The sequence below is a fragment of the Saccostrea echinata genome, unplaced genomic scaffold (assembly GCF_033153115.1).
Source record: "Saccostrea echinata isolate AGI-Se365-2 ecotype Australia unplaced genomic scaffold, CSIRO_AGI_Sech_v1 ptg000016l, whole genome shotgun sequence".
NCBI classification, from domain to species: domain Eukaryota; kingdom Metazoa; phylum Mollusca; class Bivalvia; order Ostreida; family Ostreidae; genus Saccostrea; species Saccostrea echinata.
In genome coordinates, this window is record NW_026889765.1 from 21,024,026 (window position 1) to 21,043,760 (window position 19,735).

General features: G+C 34.2%; 1 long non-coding RNA gene across 1 annotated transcript; it reads right to left on the reverse strand.

The window, feature by feature from the left end:
- Positions 1 to 2,449: 2,449 nt before the first annotated feature.
- On the reverse strand, positions 2,450 to 15,728 carry LOC133188998 (uncharacterized). Its single transcript, XR_009721375.1, has 3 exons — positions 15,532 to 15,728; positions 7,545 to 7,716; positions 2,450 to 3,380 (listed from the first exon to the last, which is right to left on the reverse strand). It is a non-coding gene; the product is annotated as an uncharacterized LOC133188998 (long non-coding RNA).
- Between the last annotated feature and the right edge of the window lie 4,007 nt (positions 15,729 to 19,735).

The window sequence follows — 19,735 nt, forward strand, 5'->3', positions numbered from 1 at the left end:
ATTGATTTTACAATGTGGCCCCGCCCTACCCCCGGGGGTCATGATTTGAACAATTTAGAATCTACACTACCCCAGGATGCTTCCATATAAGTTTCAGCTTTACTGGCCCTGTGGTTCTTGAGAAGAAGATTTTTTAATGACCCCACCCTATTTTTGTCTTCTCTTGATTATCTCCCCTTGTGAGGGGACTTGGCCCTTCATTTTAACAATTTAAATTCCCCTTCACCCAAGGATGCTTTGTATCAAGTTTGGTCAAAATTGGCCCAGTGGTTCTTGAGAAGAAGTCAAAAATGTGAAAAGTTTACAGACGGACGGACAGACAGACGGACAGACGGACGGACGGACGACGGACAAAATGTGATCAGAAAAGCTCACTTGAGCCTTCGGCTCAGGTGAGCTAAAAATCCAATGGTAGAGACTAGAAATATTCATTTTTATCAAATCACGTCCGCTGTATATAGGGTTGGGTCACAAAAGGCGATCAGAAATTTACATCCGAATACATGTACAGTGTATAGGGGGGATCTTAATGTAGAACAGCAGGCAAAGAGTTTCTCAGGTAACCCATGTGGCTCATGACCCTTTTGATTAAAAGTCTTCTCAATAAACCTGCTTCCATAGAAGCTACATGTATGTGATATTGGTTAAATCTTCAAAAGCATTGGATATCAATGTAAGTTAAATTAATAGTAGGATGCAATTAATTTCGATAGATATTTCAGACATTTTAAATTAAAGAGATATTTCATGTATGTACAACCTGTCTGCTAGCAAGCCTTAACTTTCCTCATCATTTTCATCATCATTAGCATTATCTTAATATGTGCATTCAGGGTACTCAAATTTTGTTGTATGCCTGCAATAAGATAGACCGACAGACGACAATATGTGGAGTTATGGAAGGTACATAAATGTCGCCGGTGACAATATTATACTGTATCAAAAAGGAAGATCAAAAAGCCTTTCCACGAATATTTTACATGTATACTTAACCGATAGTAGACATCGTTCAGAAAAAAGTGCCCCCCTTCCCTCTACGGGTGAAATAACTTTTCAGATCTAATTTTATCCATTAGGAAGTTCTCAATTTATTTTTTAGTCCAATGTAGACAAAATTCATGAGCTGCAACAACGTAGCCCTCTCCGTTTTTTTTTTTTTTTTTTTACATCAGATGAAAAATATTGAAGAGGGCTACATTATTTCAGCTAAAAATTCATATTTTCACCTGGAAAGTCACGTGCAGGTGAACTTAAAGTTCATGTTGTATTTTTCTATAATGTTGGATCTCAGCCAATCAGAGAGTTTAGATTATTAATTCATATAATAATAGTGATGGCCTTTGCTTTCTTTCATACTATTTTTTCTTAATAATTCTTGTAATATGTTCCCTTTTTTCCAAGACAAATCTCCCACCTTTTTCTTTATAATTGATACATTTCAGCACACCAAAGTGCTTGCTGGGATCATGACAATTACAACTGTCATGGTAACATGACATTTACAATTAAAGTTAGTAGTTAAAATTATTTTCATATAAAAGAATTATAAGGCTTGTAACCTCACACTCATAACCAGATATCATTGAGATGGTGGCCTTCTCAAAGGGCCCCGCTTTCAAAACCGAACATGAAAAGGTAAAGTAGCTGAAAAGAGTTTACTTTGAAGAGGAACATTTGTGTACTATTAAGGGATGTGTTGCTCGAGTCTAAAGGGCTTCTATGTCATCCTTGTTATAAAAAAAAAATGGCATAAAGATCACGAGTGCTCCATACCCTCTATCAAAAGACAGCACACAAATCACTAATGTTGCATATCCTCTATGAAAATTGTTGCATATCCTCTATCAAAATATGGAAGGAAAATCACAAATGTTCCATACCCTAAGTCAGTTGGTAAAGTTTGAGGCTAACTGGACTCAAGGGAAAGAAATTATGCACCGAACAAAGATTTTAGACAGAGAGGCTATTTTTGACCTTGACCCTTGACCTAGAAACTTTGTTCAAGGTCACTGCACATCGATTGACCAGTGCGAGTGAAGTATGAACCACATTGGACCAAGAGGAGAGAAGATATGCTCCGGACAAGGATTTTTCATATAATTCTGCTATGACCTTAACCTTAGACCTAGAAACATGGTTCAAGGTCACTGTACACCCTTTACCCAAAGACACTCTGTGGGTGAAGTATGAGCCAGATTGGGCCAAGAAGATAGAAGATATGCTGTGGACAAGAGATCTCGGACGGACGGACAGACAGACTGATTACTATACGGCGCCCGCAGAGCGGAGCCCTAATTAATTAATAATGTCTGGCAACATGCAAGTAAAGAAATTCTGCTGAATATTTTAAAGTACTGTATATACTCCTTAAGGATACTATTTCATGAACCTTTCTCCTTCCACACAGGCCAACATTGATATTCGTGAATGCATAAATTAAACAATTCAAGACAGTGACATGTTTTATTCCATTCTTTGCATAGTCATTTCATCGTTAAAACATTTGTACATACATGACTGTATAAAGATAAGGAATTATTTTCACTGACTGATTTAAAAATTCTTTAAATTCTCAATATATGAAAAAATATTCCTTTACAACTGTTTCTATCAAAGTGCTTAACATTAATGAACCTATTAAATGAATGCATTACTTATTGAATGATTATTTGATAAATTGCTCTATTTAACTTCTTTACTTATCTAAAGAAATATGCACTCTGATTTAACAAAAGTATATAAAGATTTATACACAACATAGTTTATATATATACCTTTCAAACACTAATTCCAAGACTTTCCCAAACTTTCTTCATCTTTAAATCAAGAAATATTTTTTTTTATTTCTCATGCTCCAATACATAAGTGTATACCAGTACAACACAAATAACAGAGACAAAAATATTGTTGGACAATCTTTTTTTGTATATTGCTGCATTGTACTTTACACAGGTACAGTCCTTTTTCTTGCAATTTTAAGTATAATCATAAGCATTTAATGTCCAAACAATAAAAAGCTGTTTTGTTGGTGTTACACAAGATGTGATGGTTTTTTAACATTGCCCTTGCTCTACATGTATACATGATGGAGGAATTGTGATACAGGGAACACAGTTGGAACAAAAGTCATGCATGAACATGCATTTAATATAATTATTAGGCAAGAAAATCCATTTCCAGATCTGTGTTGTCGTTGACAACTTGACATAATATTCGAAACTCTTTGAACTTCTTTTCTTTTAATCAATGTCTTCATTTTTTCTTCCTATATATTGATTTTAATTTTTTGATGGTAGTGCTTCTGGTGTTGTTGTGTAAAGATAAATCGGAAATAGGCAGTCCTCTTTTTTCCCCTGTTGTTTGATGTTTTTAGGTAATATCTGAAAAGAAAGCATTGGTCATGAGCATTTAAAGCAATGTAGGAAATATCAGCAAAAAATACAACTAATTGCCAATTTTTGTAATTGCACACCCCGCACCCGAGATGTAAATTGCATTTGGCAGTATTCTAAGTTTGTCAAATGGCACAGAGTATTTGTGAAATACCAACTACAAAATCATGATCTTAGTAGGCATTCAAATGATAAGCATATTAGAAACTTAAATATTATAAATCTCACAGAATGAAAAGACAACAAAGATGTCCATAGGACATGAATGCCCAGTCGCGGGTATATTAGTAATGCAACATTAAAAGAGCTATATAAATCCCCCCCCCCCCCCCCTTAAATGTAATATTTTTAAAATTTCTTGAAATGTCCTGAATTGTATATATTGTATGAACTAGATGTGTTGAACGCCATGAATGCCTCTGCAGTTAATTTCTTAATTTTTTCTAAGTTCAAGAGAGATAACTTTGTCAAAAATCATCGGACCATGACCAAATTTGAACTTGACCTGTATTTTTTGGTAAAATACCTGCACATGCAATTTCAACCTTATATATACATCCCTACAAAAGTAAGAGAGTGGAAACTGAACATTTCTATTTTTTCTAAGTTCAAGAGGAATAACTCTGTCAAAAATCATCGGACCATAACCAAATTTGACCTTGACCTGCATTTATAAATATATCCATATGTCAAATTTGCGTTGAATGTGTGCAACTGTTGCAGAGATAATGAATGGGAAGTGAATGATGATGGAATGATGGAACAGAGTAACACTATATTCCCCTGCCCATTTTATGGCGGGGGCAGAAAAATCAGAATTAACAAAAAATATCGTGGTTTCAAAGCAGGTCATTGGCAATTTTTGTTTCTAGGACACCACAGATTATTTAGATTTTGTGTTATTTATCAGAAAGAGGACAAAATGTACACAATTTGTTCAATTTTTACTCTAAAATTAAAGAAGCACAAATCTGCTCCATAACAATATTAAGTAAACATATTTCACTGATACAGTCCATTATCATTTTACAAAAGTTATGGAAAATTTGACTATAGGTCATCTTCCTGATGTCATATCTAACATATGATGTCATGGCTGATGAAAATATATCCCCTTGTTTTAGAACATAATTATGCATTTCTCTGTCAAAGTTTGATTTTGGGGGCAAATATCAATTGGTCATTATCAAATAGTAGTGTATGAATTTTGACTTTTACTCGACACTCAGGGCCAATGAGCAGTGAGGGATCTTTATAGTGCCAATGCCTGCTGTGACACGGGGCCTCAGTTTTTAAGGTCTCATCCAAAGGACCCACAACTTTCACTTCAAAGTGCTGATCGCATGGCAAAGGAACAGTTGCTACCCATTTTTTTATCGACTTAGGTCAGTCGCAGCCGAGATTTGAACTCACGACCTCCCGATCATGGAGCGAGCACTCTACTGATTGAGCTACTGTGAACGGTCTTCAAAATTGAAATTGAAATCTAAAAAAAAAGATATAGTTGATAAATTCTCACCAAATTCTGTTTAAGTGTATAAGCTTATGTAGAAATATCTTAAATGCTTTCTTTCAAACTAAGCAAAATACAAAATGTACAAATTTAAGAAAGTGAGGTCAAAGGAAAGGTTAAAGTAAAAAAAGGTTGATGCCCTTCAAAAGCTTACTTCATTTTGTATCAGCATATAAAGTTTGATAACACTGTCCAGAATGGTTTCTTAAAAACTGAGCTAAATACTAATTTAAGAAAAGTGAAGTCAAGGTCAAAGGAAATGTCAAGGTAAAAAAAAATGTTGATGCAGTTGAATAGCTCTCATCAGTATGTATCAGCATATGAAGTTTGGTAAAAATATCTTGAATAGTTTCTTTAAAACTGAGCTAAACACTAATTTAAGAAAAGTAAGTCAAGGTCAAAGGAAAGGTCATGATCATGAAATGTTGATGCAGTTGAATAGTTCTCCTCCGTGTGTATCAGCATATTATGAAGTTTGATAAAAAGATCCTGTCATAGTTTCTTTGAAACTGAGCTTTAGACTGTTCTAAATACAAAGCATAACGGAAGGACAGAAAGACGGAAGATAGACATGACAAACTCTATATGTCCTAACCATATTCATGTATTCTGATGCAATGTATTTAAAGACTCATCTATAAATGTCTTTATAGTACTGATACATGTCCCCCAAAAATGGCTAACCAGTAATCTGAAATGAAAAACTTTGCGATCTTGCTAAAAAAAATAATAATACAGTCAGGGTTTAACACTAAGGCACGTCAGACCAACTTGGTTAAATGAATGGTATGGTTGTGTGCAATGTATGTGAACTAGACCTTTTGGTCAGGTTGATAACTCTTAAATCCTTTTCAGTCTTTTGAATAAATATATACAAAATTGTAAAAAAAAAAAAATTATCTTATTTGTACAAATGTAAGCACAACCTTTGCTCTGTATGTTGAAATCCCTTCATAACACAATTGTTATTTTTAGCAATAAAATTTTTTATAATATATATTTTTAGCTGTAGTAGACAAGTCTGGGTTGAAACGTATCCATTGATATGGTATTAATACTTACCAAGTAACACTTTCTGTATTTATTAATATTTAGGATAATCATTTTAGTAAAGTTTGTTGAATGTCTTTAAGGCTCATAATTTTCATGTCCCAATTAATGAACCAGACTCAAAATGGCTACTCTGTCAGAATCTTGACACGCATGAGAGATAGTTTCAAAAGTTACCAATTAAAATTAACAATTATAAGAAGTTTGGTCAGGGCAAGTGATTTTATGGTTAGTAATTCAAATTATGGAAGGTAGCCTGACATGTCTAGTACTTGTTAAAATAAATGTCAAACCTGATACTCAAACCCCGTTATCTCGAACTATCCATAGAACTGTGGGAAAACTTGGAGATATCGGGAAGATTCAAGATGTTAAGGGCATAGCTCCAAGTCACACTTCCTACCAGGTCGCTAAATGACGACCTAAACTTTTTTTTGGTCGCCATTTCAGAACTTCTGGTCGCAATCAACAAATATTTCACTCGCCATTGTGAAAACACTTTGTGAAAACACATTTACATGTAGCATATAGTAAAAGCAAGGAACAACACTCATTTATGTACCTACGATGTCTTTTTAAAATTTATCAAAGATTACTTATTACTGTGACTTAATAATTTGCTAGACTGAAGAAACCACTCATGAAATAGTAGTTCATAGAACCACCAGTATGGTTGTGCAATGAAGAACACAAGTGTTTTATCCTAGAATTAAAATTAATTCAAATGAAATTGTAGCAAGTTTGACTGATGCGTGCATAAGTTTGAACTATTCAGATCTGACTTCGTCAGCTGTTTGTTAATATGTTTATTTTATGAACCTATGTATTAACCAGTTGTTGTCCACATCACCAAAACATGATGATATTCAAGCTATATTAGCCAAATGCTCCATTAACAAGATCAGGTTTTAAAAAGAATACAACATTTTGACAGCCGTTCTGTTGACTGTACAGCATGCTGGCATATCATTACGTAATCTCAGTCTTTGCGACGCTTAACAAAGTTTTAGGAATGTCCTCAAACATTTTCTTGACAGAGAAGCTTGGGAAAAAAGTAATCTTGATCCCAATCATAAAATTGACAATCGCCAGCCCAAATTTTCTCAGTCGCAATAATGCGAGTTAGTTTTAATTTCCAGTCACAAATTTAAATTTTTGGTTGCAAATGCGACCATTTTAGTCGCAACTTGGAGCACTGAAGGGTAAAATAATTATTAAATATAATAAAAGATTGGGACTTAAAAATTACTGACATATCCACTGTATTCGAGATATCAGTATTCAAAATACCTATGTTTAACTGCAAAATCATGTATTCTGTAAATCAACTATTATTCCCGACAATTTTTACTCAGGATTCTTTACCCTGAAATCCATCTGCAACAGTAAGCATCAATTTTTCCAGTGAAGGAAACATTCTACCATAATACAATAGCTGTCACAACTTATGATTGGTTTGTGATGAGAAATATTTCTAAGTAATGAAGGTTGCAAAAATTGCAGATCTTTCTTGCAGGCAAGTTAAAGTTGATTTACAGTATATCATGTTTATATACTGAACTTTACAGGGTATAATAATCAAATCTTACCATTCAAAGTAATTTAATGTTTCCCTAAGTATGACATCTTCTTTCATCAACTGCCATCAGAAGTTCGAATACTTAAGCCAGTTCCAATGTCCTCCTTTGCAAACCCTGGTATTCCATGTGAACTGACATTGGGTCTCCATCTGATTCTTAGCCACTCCAATTCTCCCCATATCTTCAAAGAGAAAAAGAAGTCAACTCTACCTAAGATCAATAGCTTCCTTAAGCTGAAGTCTTCTTAAATAAAAGATGATCTAAAAGAGGTTTAATATATATACAACAATGCTCACTTGAGCCATTTCAGCTCTGCTGTTCTTCAGAAACTTTTTTATCTCCATGAAAAATTGTGACCTCATAATGTGACCTAACCTAGCTCCAATAATACTGCATCTTTGCTTGCTTTGTAACATACAAATTAATAATTAACAAGCACTCTGAGAGTATTGCATTAGCAATACTAGTCCCCTACCGCCAAGTGTAATCTGGTTCCCGTTAAGAATTGAAAATGCCATAATTCCGTCAAAAATCAATGAAGCGGGACGAAATGCAAATTTGATCCACAACTTATCAAGGTAAAGTCACATAACAAAAATCAGCTCAATATCTGAAAGCGTTTAAAAGAAAATTGCGGAAAACCCTTAAAAATTGAAAAGGCCGTAATTCCGTCAAAATCAATGAAGCGGAACGAAATGCAAACTGATCTGTAACTCATCAAGATACACTCACATACCAAAAATCACTGAATATCTGCAAGCGTTTAGGAAAAAAGTATGGAAAACCAAGTGGGACAGACAGACAGAGGGACAGACAGACAGACAGACGGACAGACTCAGAGGAAACCTAAAACCTATAGTCCCCTCCGGTTGCACCGGTAGGGGACCAATTACTAAAAAAAAAATTGTGGGGGGGGGGGGGGGACTACTTTAACACTTTCCACCACCATACATCCAATACATGTTTTTAAACCCAGAAAGACCAGCAGGGGGAACAACGTAAACATGTGGCATATTTCTCTCTTATAATGTACAGTGGGGTATTTTTTGTGTGGAACGATTATTTTAGGGTTTTACAGATTTATTCCTATGGTACACCTGATAAATAAGTGTAATAAATATAATTTCTGAAAAAAAAGTCCAAGTCCTAAGGAAGGGGGGGTCCTATCCATAAGTACCTGTGCTGCTGACTTGTGGGGAATAATTTTCACTTTTTAGCCCTGTTGACTTGTGGGGAATATTTATCACTATTGACTTATGGGGAATATTTATCACTATTTATCATTGTTGACATGTGGGGAATATTTATCACTGTGGGCTTGTGGGGAATATTTATTATCATTGTTGACTTGTGGGGAATATTTATCATTTTTGACTCGTGAGGAATATTTATCACTGTCTACTGGCTTTTGGAGAAATGCATTATTTTACTTAACATTTACATTAAAAAGTGTAATAAATATAATTTCTGAAAAAAAGTCCAAGTCCTAAGGGAGGGGGGGTCCTATCCATAAGTACCTGTGCTGCTGACTTGTGGGGAATAATTTTCACTTTTTAGCCCTGTTGACTTGTGGGGAATATTTATCACTATTGACTTATGGGGAATATTTATCACTATTTATCATTGTTGACATGTGGGGAATATTTATCACTGTGGGCTTGTGGGGAATATTTATTATCATTGTTGACTTGTGGGGAATATTTATCATTTTTGACTCGTGAGGAATATTTATCACTGTCTACTGGCTTTTGGAGAAATGCATTATTTTACTTAACATTTACATTAAAAAGTGTAATAAATATAATTTCTGAAAAAAAGTCCAAGTCCTAAGGGAGGGGGGGTCCTATCCATAAGTACCTGTGCTGCTGACTTGTGGGGAATAATTTTCACTTTTTAGCCCTGTTGACTTGTGGGGAATATTTATCACTATTGACTTATGGGGAATATTTATCACTATTTATCATTGTTGACATGTGGGGAATATTTATCACTGTGGGCTTGTGGGGAATATTTATTATCATTGTTGACTTGTGGGGAATATTTATCATTTTTGACTCGTGAGGAATATTTATCACCGTCTACTGGCTTTTGGAGAAATGCATTATTTTACTTAACATTTACATTAAAAATACAAATTATTTTTTCAATAAATATCTACCAAATCTAAATTTAAAGAATCAATCATCATATAAATGTACTGAAACTAAATAATGTTCATAAGTCCTCTAAATCAAAGCACATTAAACATGTTTGATATGCTGCATATAAAGTTTCTTTAACTAGATTTTAATTTTTTCTTGCATAAAACTGTTTTCAATTCAGAGCTTTTAAGTCAGTCTATGCGAAAGTTTTTTGGACCACACTGGACATTAAGTCCTGTGTAATTTTTAATTAATGCAATGAATACAAAGGAAAAACCTCTTAAGTATAGGCCCAACAGCTTTTCTTTTACCAGGGATCGCTCCCACATAATTCTGTAGACAGTCCATGTGTCTTAATGATGTTTACTTATGCATTTGAAATTGTATATTTTCTACTTATAAAAAAAAACATTGAAATGACTGCGTCGAAATAGTTAAGCTCAAAACCAAATTCTGAGACATCAGACATTCCGGTCCGGTGTAAAAATAACACATCAGGCCAGAGGCACTGTATCCAGGGATAGACATTAACTTTCAGATTCACTTGCCCTTTTTTGGGCAAGTGATCTCAAACTTTGACTTGTCTCAATGCAAAACTTGGTTGCCCAAAATTAGGAAAGAACTTAATAAGCAAAAAATTAATTTCTGTAAATGTTATGATAAGAAAAAATGTGATCAAATATCAGTATATATACCAGTCAGTGAAAAAAAAAAAAAAAGATGCTGCATTTGTACATAAATGTATACAACTGTACTTGTAAATTTAACCTTCTAACACACACTGCCATGCAGCAATAACCATTTCCTTTTAATTTCCTTATACATGTAATAAAATTCATATTTTAAAAAAATTATTTTCGGTAGGATCCTTTTGTGAATCGTGATTTTCAGAGAAAACTCTGAAGCAACGCTAAAGGAAGATACATGTAGTTGCTACGAAACATACATCTTATCTTGATCAGGATACATTATGTTACGCTGTACATATATTCTGTGCGTGAATAAATAATCTAATTTCCTAATAAGAAGTTAACAAAATATTGTTAGACGTAGAGCGTATTTACTACAAAGGAAAATAACGAACCTGATTTCAAAATGAATGGTATAATCCAGAAACGCTACCAAGGAAACATAATTGTCAATCAGGTGCGTGGCGGAAATCAAGTGTTCAATTTATTGTTTCATTAATAAATTAATGTAATCTAAATAAATATGTGTATTTGCATGAACAAAATCACTTGCTCGATCGGACAAGTACTTTGACAATTTCACTTGCCCAAACTGAGAATTTACTTGTCTCAGGCAATTGGACAACCATTAATGTCGATCCCTGGCACCAATTGATTACTCTCAATTATAATCAATCATTTATTAGTAGATATTGTAAAATTTTCTGATAATTCAATATTTATCAACATGGTTATATCTTCACAAAGAATTTTGGCTGAAGTAAGTCGGAGGTTAGAGTGATCTGTTCTGAATGAATCGTGGTAATATTGTTACCCTCACAGGGCTCGACATTAACTTTTTTTCCTACTTGTCCATTCAGACAAGTGACCAAGACATTTACTTGTCCGAACTTCAACTTCACTTGTCCGAAAATTTTTCAATAGAGATCTAATACTGTCAACTTGAAAACTAAAATAAAGTCCATTACACATGGCATGTGCTTGATTGATTCGTGATGTTATTGATAAATACAAAAAACACATAAAATAAAATTTTATCTAGGCTTTCTGTCCTGACAACAACATAAATGTCCACATTCGTTAAGTTCGTAAGTTCCATGCCTTTTCGGTAGTATGCAATTAGTGAACTTCGATCCCGATCGAATGTGAACTCAATTAACGATCTCTATCGGGATCGAAGTCCGGTTTTTATGTACAGCTTCCGTCTTGAAACTACCGAATAACTTTCAACAGTCGTTATTTTTATTATTTAGACACTCTTTTACATTAAAATGCACTTGTCCAATCGGACAAGTGCCTGGCAATATTCACTTGTCCGTAATTTTTTTTCACTGGTACCGGACAAGCGGACAAGCGTTAATGTTGAGCCCTGCCTCATCATTAACAACATATTTTGCAATGGGTAACATCATATAAATAGTGCTTATTTTTTAGGGTAAAAGAAGAGGCCCCTGGACCACAATGCTAACCTGAGTAACTTTGGCCCCGCTGTTCTTCATCTGATTTCCCCCCTTCCTACCTATTGTGGCCCCGCCCTACCCCAAGGGGTCATGATTTGAACAATTTAGAATCTTCCACATTAGTTTCAGCTTTTTGGTTCTTGAACAGTCAGGGGTGAGACTGAAATCCGTCATTTTTGAAAAATGATGGATAATCGTCATATTTACTAAGTACGTATTTTCGTCATTTTTGTCAATATGACTTACTATTGTTATATTTTCTTTTTCAACTTAATTCTTCTATCCTGGTTACATAAAAGCAAAATTTGAATTCACCGCTGAAAGAAGAGTGTTTACGCAAGTTTCATTTCATCCGGGTTACTAATTACTGCTGACCACGTGCGTTAGAACATCAACATGGAAGGTGAAAGTTATTATTTAGCGGTAAAATGTCGAATTTTGGTAGAACTAATTCGCCATTTTTACATGGCTTTTAGCCCTATAAAAACATATAGTACACCGTCTGGAAGAATACGTACTTGTAGAGAAAAGTCTCGACAAAAAGTTAAAGCCATAAAAAAGTAGTGCGCCCCGTAAAACAAGCGAGATATTTCAGTGCGCCCAGACCCTCCATTTTGAAAAAAGACAGAATATTGTCATTTTCGTCTTCTTTCCTATTTAATGCAAATAAATTGACAAATAACTCTTCCACTCTTATTTTTGCTTGGGAAATTTATACTGTCAACATAACCAGTATTGTAGTCAACTGTATTAGAGAAATGAAGTTCGTTTACGATGTTTTTTGTCCTTTTTTCGGTTGGTGGATCTAACATTTTTCAAAGAGAGGTAACTCGGTATTCTAGAAACACTCTAAATTTTTATGACTGTTTTTCGTCATTTTCTTAAAAATGACGAGTTTAAGTCATAATAAAAATTTTATTTTATGGCTTAAAATCGTCATTTTAAAAATGATGGATTTCAGTCTCACCCCTGACTGTTGAAAATAAGATTTTTAAAGATATTTTCTACATATTTCAATGTAAAACTTGGATTCCCTATTGTGGCCCCGCCCTATCCTAGGGGTCATGATTTGTATAATTTAGAATCTACACTACCCAAGGATGCTTCCACATAAGTTTCAGCTTTTCTGGCTAAGTGGTTCTTGAGAAGAAGATTTTTAAAGATATTTTCTACATATTTCAATGTAAAAATTGGATTCCCTATTGTGACCCCGCCCTACCCCCGGGGGTCATGATTTGAAGAATTTAGAATCTACCCTACCCCAGGATGCTTCCACATAAGTTTCGGCTTTTTTGGTTCAGTCGTTCTTGAGAAGAAGATTTTTTAATGACCCCACCAAATTTTTGTCTTTTCTTGATTATCTCCCCTTGAAAGGGGGCTTGGCCCTTTATTCTTATAATTTAAACTCCCCTTCACTCAAGAATGCTTTGTACCAATTTTGGTTAAAATTGGCCCAGTGGTTCTTGAGAAGAAGTTGAAAATGTGAAAAGTTTACAGACTGACGGACAGACAGCTAGAGGGATGACGGACAATGGGTGATCAGAAAAGCTCACTTGAGCTTTCAGCTTAGGTGAGCTTAAATGACATACTGAGAGAAAAATATTTTCAACTGATGCATCAGTATGTACACTACAGTGTATTATACAGCTGAATGTCTGATTGATAAATAAAACAAAAAAATTCTACGTCAGAATTAATTTAAAAAGGCATTTAAACACTCTGCATAGGTTTTTTATGCCAGTCCTATACCCCAAGGGATCATGATTGAAAAAAAAACAAAAAAACTTGAGTCTACCTAAGATGCAACCATATGAATATGACTAACCAAGGTTTTATTTTTCTTGAACAGTTAATTTTTATTTAAAGATTTTTCCTATGTTTTTCTATGTAAAACTTTGATCCAAAATTGTGGCTCCACTCAACCATTACACCTGGGGTTCATGATTTGAACAAACTTAAATCTGTGGCAGTGCTACCTGAGGATGCTCCCATATGAATATGACTACCCATGGTTTTGCTGTTCTCGAGAAGACGTTTAAAGATCTTTAGCTATATATTCCTCTGTAAAACTTTCATTTCCCATTGTGGTCCCGCTCTACAAAGGGGTCATGATTTGAGCAAAACTAAATCTAAGGGCAAGAGAAAGAAAAACCCCTGACCCTAGGGCCATGAAATTCATAATTTTGGAACTCAGGAAGAGGCACTTTGCTCATTTAATAGTCTGTCTGTTTAATACCCAGGAGAAGAAAAGATTTTCAAAAATATTAAGGAATTTTCACTATATAAATTCAATAGACAACTCCATCTTCAAACATAAGAGCTGCTGACCCTGGAGCTACAAATTTCACAAATCTGGAAGAGGTACCCTTGATTAATATAACCATGGGCTCAGTTTATCTGCTTTATACCGAGAAGCAGGAAAGATTTTCAAAAAATTAATGCATTTTCACTGTATATTCAATAGAACCATGCCTTAGCACCAGAATCCCGAACCAAGTGGCCATGATATTCACAATTTTGAAAGAGACACTGTTACTTATCATAACTATGTACTAAGATTGGTATAAATCTGATGCACATGATCAAAGAAGGAAGATTTTCAGAAAAATAATGCATTTTCACTATATAACCAATAGGGCCCTGCCCTAACACCGAAACTAATGACCCCTTGGGGAATAAAATTCAAAATTATGGAAAAGGCAACTTTATTCATCATAACCATGAACTTAGTATTGTTTTCAACACTCAGGAGCAGAAAAGAAATTTTCAAAGAAATAATGCATTTTCACTATACCTGTATTATCCATAGGCCACACCCTCCAACCTCTCATCCAGGGGCTATGAAATTCACAATTTTCAAAGAAGCACCCTTGCTCATTATAACCTGCACTTAGTTTTTTCCCCTTAATAATCAGAGACAGAGAAGAAGATTCCCAAAGAATTAATGCATTTTCACTATAATTATCACTAAAGCCCCATCCTAACACCACAACCCAAGGGCCATGAAATTAATAATTTTGGAAGAGGTGCTCATCATAACTTTGTACTTAGTTTGTTTGCTTCATATCCAGGAGCAGAGAAGGATATTTTCAAAGAAATAATGCATTTTCACCATATTTAATCAATGGAGCTCCACCCTTACACCGGAACCCCTGACCTTGGGGCAATGAATTTCAAAATTTTGACAGAGGGCTTAATGCTTATTCAACCATAGCAGCAATTCAACTGCTGAATTTCCAGTAGTAAAAAAAAGAAGATTTTAAAAGATTGAAATAATTTTAATAAGTTTAGCCCTATCCCTCAGGCCAAAGGGAGGGGGGGTGGCAGATATGATGAAATTTACAATTTTTATTCCCCTTCATCATACTAGATATTGGTTGAAATTGGTTCATCATTTCCAGAGAAGAAGCTAAAAATATTCAAATGTTAAAGAAGGATGGACAAAAGCAGATAGCAAATAGGTCAGTGAGTGACTTAGGTTTTCATTTGAAAAAAAGGGCTAAAATTAGCACAGAGTTAATTGGAGTTTCCTTTCAAGTAAGATCGATTGAAAACAAAAAAAGTGCATTTCAAAGACTGAATAACCATAAGGTCAGCAAATGAAGTCAGTGAATGTTTTTTTTATGGTAATGGAAGCATAGATTTCAAAATGAGAACTTAAATGATAATTGTTTACTTATGATCTATTACTGTAATCTTGACTTACCAAAGCCTTCTGTCACCATACAGAAAACCAGACAGAATGCATTCAGTTATATACTTGTATCCTCCAATTCCATGCAGAGTTGTCTGTTTACACATCTGCCTCTCAGTCTCCAACATTTTCAAGAATAAAGTCACCTTAAGTTTGCTCTTGTTGTGAAAACTCCAAAATCTGCAATAATAGTTTTGCTCTGCATTACACAATTTAATTGAATTTTTTTCATCAGTATATGTGTATACTTTTACCCATGATTACAAGAAAAGTCTACATCACTCAACACCTGATTTTTGACCCCAATAGCAAATATAATTTGTTAGTGCTCTCAATACAACTGACCTTGTCTCGACACACAAGAACAGTTAAGAAATAATAAAAATATAATATGTAATCTTTGCATCAACTTAGATAGTTTTAAAAGACATTTTGCTTTATCTGGAGGGGCGAGATCAAGTCCGACATCTGGGATTGAATCATTCATCTTTTTTGTACTTTTTAAACTTTTCACATTTTTTTAAAAAAATACATGTACTGGTATAATTTAAAGATTGTGACCCCTTGAACTTTTGAGATTTCAACCTTTTCTAAAAAAAAAATTTGAAATATTGTTCATGTCGATAACAAATAAAGTAAAATGCAAGACTGGTGCAAATTTAAGTATCATGTACACAACAGATCTTCCCGGTTCTTCTTTTCTTCTTCAATGAGTACCTATATGATGATCACCATCAATTTGAAAGCAATTGAGTTCATCAAAAGCAAACATTTTTATAGAGGTGGGACAAAACAGGTAGATCTTGTGATATGATACGTATCTCAATACATAAACAAGTAACATGATATGATACGTATCTCAATATTATAATAAATATATATGAAAACTATAAAATTAAAACTAGAGTGTTTCAAGGAACACATGTGTCTCCTGCTCTGTAGCTTCCTTAAAGGTGACAAAAGTATAAAATTGGTCAGCTTTTTATTTACTTTTAGCATGATAGTTCAATACATGCATTTGCCTGCAGAGAAAAACTGGCACCTATGGATAGTATAAGACTCTGATAGAATCTGACAATCAAAGAAAATATGGTTCTTTAACCCTCAAATGAATAATTTAATTGAAATTAATCAATTATTAGAAATATCTACTTATCATTTTATTAAGACATATTTCCAACAATTAATCCTCCAAAACAGATTTCAGTCTGTCCTTACTGCAATTGTCACTCTACACGATCCATGGTGGAATACCGATCCCAATGTATTTTCATTGTAACTATTTACATATGTGTTAACTGAATTTCAGGCCTAGATAAATAAATTGTGCGTTTCCGGTTCCCCATCAACCCTAAAATATATGAGCCGACCCTGAAAAATTTATCCGCGGATATCTTTCCAGAAGTAAACAATTCCTCTTCACTATTAGAAATCCTAATCTCAATCACTTCAGTGTTAAAATAAAATAAAATGTTTTCCCTACCTACCTACCCTATTTTTTCTCGGGTTGGAATAGGAAACACACTATTTATTTATCTTGGCCTCATACATTTTCAAAGTACTTTATCATGAGCTAAACGTGTTTCCAATAATCCTCCAAAAGAGATTAACATGAGAGTCTTAACACGATCCATTGTGGAATAACGATCCCGATGTATTTGCATAGTATTTAATTAAAATAATTTATGTGGTAACTGAACATCATACAGATTCAAATTACAGTATCATGAGCTCATAAACATGTATAAATGCTAATTATCAAAATCCTGTCTCTCAAATTTCAAAAGTCATAAATTAAACTAAACTTCCCGAGGTATTTTTTGCTGGTATTTTTCATATTGTGTTACGACAAACATGCTAAATGGCATAGAAATACCTCTTAAATGTCAAAAATATGCTGTAAATCGGCCCTATGAACTACATTGTATTTTGAAAAGTAGGTCAAAGGTCAAGGTCAAGAGGTCGGTAACCATGGTAATTTACAAAAGCCATAGTGCCAAGCAATATATGTGCAAAATATAAAATCCATACCTCTTACAGATCTTGAGATATAGGGTGTGACAGAAGGACAGACAGATGCCAGGTAAAGTGATCTCTTAGTGCCGCTCTGCTCTGCAGGCGATACAAAAATTTAGTATTTCATTTCAATGTCTTTGACAATAAATCAAGATTCTATATCAAATCAAATGTGCTTTGAAATTGATACTTGAAGTTCATCAATTTCATTGACTAAAAATTTACAAAACAATATTCTAGGGCATATTTACTACTGATATTCGGACTTATTTTTCAAGAGAAAATTTCCCCTAATATCCCATTTTCCCCTTTTGATGAGTACAAAATTCCCCTTACAATAATGAAAAGCACAAATAATTTTTTTTCCTTCAAAAAATTTTCATCAGATGTGAAATATGGTATACTTTGCTATTTTATGCACTCTAAATGTCATTAAAATGCTGAAATTGGGCCCCCCACATGGCCGTAGGAACCGGGGGGGGGGGGGGGTGCCCCCCCAATAATTTTGCCAATATATAGAACACTATAGAAAACATAGCTGCTATATGCTTGTGCCCCCTCAATAATAACGTCTGATGACCTTTTTTTTTTTTTTTTTTTTTTTTTTTGCTTGTCAGGGAATTTTGGTAGTTGATAGTGCCCCTTCAACTGAAAATGTATGGTTGTGCCCCCTCAAAGTGAAATTGCTTCCTACGGGCCTGCAGGGCTTGCCAGTGAAAGTGGCCCACAGACCCCAGCTGATTTTCCTAATTTCTCCAAAAAGGGTAATTTCCAATTTGTTTCAAAATTTCAATCCAAGCTTTGTTATTGGCTGTTAGTGCAGATGGCCACTAACAAAATAATATTAACTGTTGTTACGATTAACTGTTAACGATACTTTTTGATGCTTTACATACTGAACTTTTCTATGTACAGTACCATCTTCCGAGGATGCTCAAGAGTGAAAATGTTTTCCCTCTTATCTATGACTTATTAGATGTAAAGAGCGTTTACAATATCAATATCATCTCTTCACTTTGTACAAGCAGCCATTTTCAATTTTTTGATAGGTCGTTCATGTATCGTTTCGTACCGATATTTCAATGCATGTATCATAAACCATATCTAAGCCAGAAAATATCAGTATGTATTGGTCGATATATCATCCCACCTCTACATTTTAAAAAATTAATATTTATATATAAGATTATAAAACTAGTGTACTAGAGACATAATTTTGTGTCTTTGACTGAATTTGAACCCATCCCTGGCATGCCAGTCCATTGTTCTATCAATTGAGGTACAAGTTTAACCCACAAGCCTAAGCCAGTATTAAAGAAGCTGTGTATCATACACTACCATACTAACACATGTATATAAAAAAAATAACTGTTTTGAATCCTTAGTTATTTAATAATGTTCCGTAAGTGATTTATCATCATGCTCACTTTAAGCTTTTTTTATTACTTGTTCTGAAGGGGAAACACCTTCTTTAGCAGGGTTGTCCCTAAGAATTGAAATAGCAGGGGACATTTAAAAAGTAGAAGGGTTTTTCGGGTTCCTCCCTAACAGAGGGGTTGAGGGGGAATACCAGAATAAGTGGGGGATTACATCATTATAGGTGGGGAAATTCCCCGGCCCCCGGGTTTTAGGGACAACCCTGTTTAGATGCACATTTATAACTACAGTGAAGCACGCTTATAATGATGGAAGTGCAAGAGACAGATGAGTATGCTTTGTTATAATTTATTTTACATATATATGTATTAAGTTTACAATATATTTTAAAGTCACTGGGATTGTAAGCGTCAATTCATTAAACATGTTTGTGCTTTACTGTAGTGCTTTTCGTAGGCACTCGTTTTATAAAGTACATGCAAAGAGGTACAGTGTCCTTTCCCACTATTGAACATTTTCAGAATCTCAGACACCCGACAACATGCAGACTTTGAACTGCAGACTTTACACTTAAGGGAACATGTCAAAAGAGTAATTTGAATGATACATTCGAGTATATTTTATTGAATTTGATAATCAAATTTTGTTCTTATTTGTACAAGTTATACATCTCTACATAAACACATGGTGTGGGTGGAAGGGGGCAAGGAGGCTGCCCCCACCTTTTTCTGAGAATACTTTTTTTGCTGTTTCCCAATAACTTTTTTCCTTTTATAAATCAATAACAACAAACTCTCAACAACAAATAGAAAACAAGGATCTT